Below are 4,441 nucleotides of genomic sequence, written 5' to 3'. Positions count from 1 at the left end.
GAGTGCCTCTCTTGTTCTAATTTTTAGTCTGGGTTTAGTAAGGGTTCTTGGTTAAATTGGTGCTATTGGGCTATTTCTTCAGGGGCAGCTGATTTTGATCGGTGAATTATATACTTATGATTCTGGTGATCTGGTTTGGTGTCTGGGTAGCGCCTTCTTCTGTGTTCCCAGGTCACGTTTTGTTCATTTGTCAACTCCTCAGCTGATCTTGTTTCTTCAGACTTTAAACTGTAGGCATCTGAATCCTCTCCCAGATGGGTTTCAGCTGAGCAGGGTAGTCTCACCAACACCTCCAAGTTGTTGGGTTTCACAGGATCATCAGCTGGGCCCTGGGTTGTCCTCAGACGGAGTGTTCAGATTCGTTCTGGTTCTGCCCATGGAGATAGCTTCTTCCCCAGATGTTGGGGTTAGGGGTGTCCCTGTTCCAAGCTGCGTCTGCTTGTCTCCGTCCCTGGGCCTGTCTACCTCTGTGGTCCGCCGCCGGGCCTGTATGTCCCTGTCAGCTGCCGCTGGGTCTGTCTGCCTCTGGGGGCCGCCACCGGGCCTGAATGTCTCTGCCGGCTGCAGCCGGGCCTGAATGTCCCTGTCGGCTGCTGCTGCCGGGCCCGTTTACCTCAGCGGGCCGCCGCTGGGCCCGTCTACCTCTGTGGACCTCCGCTGGGCCTGAATGTCTCTGCCGGCTGCCGCCGGGTCTGAATTTCTCTGTCGGCTGCCGCCGCTGGGCATGTCTACCTCAGCGGGCTGCCGCTGGGCCCGTCTACCTCTGCGGGCCACCGCCACAGGCCTACCTGCGTCTGCTTGTCTCCGCCGCCGGGCCCGTCTACCTCTGTGGGCCACCGCTGGGCCTGAATGTCTCTGCCGGCTGCCACCGGGTCTGAATATCCCTGTCGGCTGCCGCCGCTGGGCCCATCTACCTCCACAGGCCACCGCCACAGGCCTACCTGCATCTCGCTTGAACATTTCTTATGGAAAACCACTATATAGTAAGCTAATTTGAAAATGTAACTGAAATAAATTTGACCACAATTATGCTGATATTTTAATTATACTGAAATGTGATTTTATTTGTATGTTAATAAATAAAGTTGCATGGGGGTCAGAGCTAATAGAAAGCCATAGCAGTAGCTGGGTGGTGGTGGTACATGCCTTTAATTCCAGCTCTTGGGATGCAGAGCTAGGCTGATCTCTGTGTGTTCAAGAATACAGCCAGCATGGAGACACATGCCTTTAATCTCAATACCAACCATAGAAGACCTAGAGGTCTGTATAGACAGGCAGTGATGAGGAGGTCATGTGGTTGAGTTTACACCCAATGAAAAGGCAGAATAGAAAGTCAATAAAAAGCACAAACACACAGGAAATAGCTCTCTTGAGGAGAGGTAGGACAGCAGCGGCAGTGAAGGGTAAGGTTTTTAATCTCAGCTCTTAGGTATTGCTCTGACCTCTTGGCTTTCAAATCTCTGAATTGGCTCTGTGTTTCTTACTTAAAAAGATGGTTACATCTACACACAATTATCCTGCCTATGTGAATAATGCTGCTCCCAGAAGACAGGTTGGCTGATATACAAATTCCAGTGCAAGGCACAGGATACCTCCCTATAAATTATCAGTCAGGGATGCCTGTAGAAACAAAAGCAGAGCCTCTTTTCCAAAGCAACATATCCTTACATCCAAATTTTGAAGTCAAGGTACCTTTAAAATATACATTTTGGCATAACTCAACAGCTTTTGCAATCAAATGTTTTTCTTCAGTTACGAATATCAAAGAGAACATAATCCAGATTCTCTGTGTGGTAGCCATCTTTATGTGGCTTATTTTTTATATTACCTTGAGCCTATTGCTTTAAACTGCAGCCTTTTAAGACTGAAATGGTGCTGTGGCTGCTGGCTCAGCCCACTTCAGCTTCCCATCATGGCAGTGGTTCGTTTTCCACCAGCTCTGGGAGCCATCAATTCTCAGAAATAGTGGGTCTATGCTTCTATCAAAGCAGCGTGTAGCCCAGAAACCTCTTTTTGTTTTGTACTAGCAAAGGCTAAATGCACCATGCAGCTTAATGTGCCACTTGCAGAGGCCTCATTCCCGCCATATTGCAGGTTGAGTGCACATGCCAGAAACCCGCCATAGTAGCTGACTTGAGAGAAACAACTAGGAACTGTTTTTAGCTCCGTTTTAGAATCTTTTTTCTCAGGTTTTAGGTGGAAACTCTTGCCAACATGTTGGGCGCCATTTGTAGCTAGAGTTTTCCTGCCTTGCCCACAGTCAGGACAAATCTCTGTCACCCGCCAGTCCCACAGCCGCTCAAACCCAACCAAGTAAACACAGAGACTTATATTGCTTACAAACTGTATGGCCATGGCAGGCTTCCTGCTAACTGTTCTTATAGCTTAAATTAATCCATTTCCATAACTCTATACCTTGCCACGTGGCTCGTGGCTTACCGGCATCTTCACATGCTGCTTGTTGTGGCAGGCAGCTGGCAGTGACTCCTGCCTTCCTGTTTTCTTTTCTCCTCTCTGTTAGTCCCGCCTATACATCTTGCCTGGCCACTGGCCAATCAGTGTTTTATTTATTTACCAATCAGAGCAACTTGACATACATCCTACAGCAATAGATGATGGACAGACAGATGGATAGATAGATAGTCCATCCTATTGGTTTTGCTTCTCTGGAGAACACTAACTTAGGGGATGAATTAGAGCAAAGTAAATAAATTAGTAAACACATTGTATACCAGGCACCATAGAATGACCTTAAAATATCAATATTTTATTTTATATGAATTTTACTCAGCAAAGCTAAGTCATGAGAAGTGAGAGGCTGTGTCCTTCAGTCAAGGTTCAAGCAAGACAACAGAAATGGAAAAGGTAGAGATCTTCAAAGAACAGGAATGTGTGTTTGGGTTCTGTTTGACTTTATTGGCATGAAACAAAATAGAGACTGAAATATGAGTTTATCTTTAAAGGCAGACCAGGAGAAAAAGCAGGACTGCAGGCAAAAATGTAAAATGTACAAAAATATGGAGTTAAATAGTTTTTAAGTCGGGGGGGGATGAAAATAGGTCTGGTAGATATAAATAATTGTGATTATTTTCCTTTGTGACTGAGTAGAGTTCACTTCAGATGATGTTATTCCCAGAGATGTCAAAGTCATGATGAAACACTCCTTCTGTAAGAGCATTTGAAAATAATGACACATTGAGGTTGACATGAGTTGAGGATTCCCTTTGAGACAGCTCTGGCATGATTTGTGAGTGTGGGATGTTCTGCAGTAATATGAGTCATCTGTTTTGCCCAAGACACAAAATTCCAAGAATGAAAAGAAAAAATGTGATGTATGTTTACATGCCAATATCTTTCTGGCCTGGTGATATCTCTTTAGACTCCAATGCATTTTCTCCTAAATCACTGGGTTACGCTCTTAAGCAGGGGTAGCTCACTCTTCATTCTTTGAAGACAGAACACAAGCATAAATGGTGTGCACGTTTCCACTCTTCTCCAGGCGATGCTCTACTGTAAATACTCAAAAATAGTCTGTTATTGAGACACACGTCTAGAAGAAGTGGTAATGAAATGCTTGACAGTTCATCTCAGCAAGCTGGAAAAAAAAAGAAAGTAAAAAATTCACATCCCATTTCTTTTTACTGTATTCCTTGTTCTTCCTCTGATTTCCACTTCTACCTCATAATTCTGATGAGCCACGGTTTTCCATGAAGTCACCAGTATTTCAGTGGGCAAAGAGATATTCCAGCAATAGGTAGCGATCCCAAAAGAATAACGGAATACATTTCCCCATATTGAAGTGTTTGTAATCTAGCTGGTGAGGAAGTAAACAATGATACATATATAATGGAATTTACTTTTTATTCACAAACATTGCCTGCTTTTTAAATGCTATTTACTGGTGTGCACTAAGTGTTCATCCTTTCTTTAAAAATGATATAATCTACAATGAGGGCCACTGTAAAATAACAGCACAGGGTACATTATATATAAATGTTATAAATAAGTGCTACACAGGAGAATTTGAGGCTTGGTTTGGGACGAATCTATATAATGGTAGAGATGGCTGCCCTATCGGCATGAAAAATGTATAAAGCATGTTGGGTATTGTGACACATGCTTATAATTCCAGTGCTTGAGAAGATGATAGCAAGTTCAAGGTCATCATGGGCAACAAAACAATATCCTCTCTCAAACAAATAAACTTAATAAACACAAGCTAAGTATATTAAGACAAATGATCCAAAGGACATTGGTAAGAGCTACAAAAAAAAACTAACTTAATAAAGTTAAAATTCTGGTCAGGGAAAGTAAGCAGGAATATATAGCGATGGTCATTGGCAACCCTCCAGAGGGCTGGGTTGTAAAGCAAAGTGATTAGTGGTCAGGAAAGTAGTGAACTTCTAAAAAGGGCTGAACTGCAGTTCTTTGTTGTTGTTGT

The sequence above is a fragment of the Peromyscus maniculatus genome, chromosome 12 (genome assembly GCF_049852395.1).
Source record: "Peromyscus maniculatus bairdii isolate BWxNUB_F1_BW_parent chromosome 12, HU_Pman_BW_mat_3.1, whole genome shotgun sequence".
NCBI classification, from domain to species: domain Eukaryota; kingdom Metazoa; phylum Chordata; class Mammalia; order Rodentia; family Cricetidae; genus Peromyscus; species Peromyscus maniculatus.
This window is presented reverse-complemented; position numbering follows the sequence as displayed.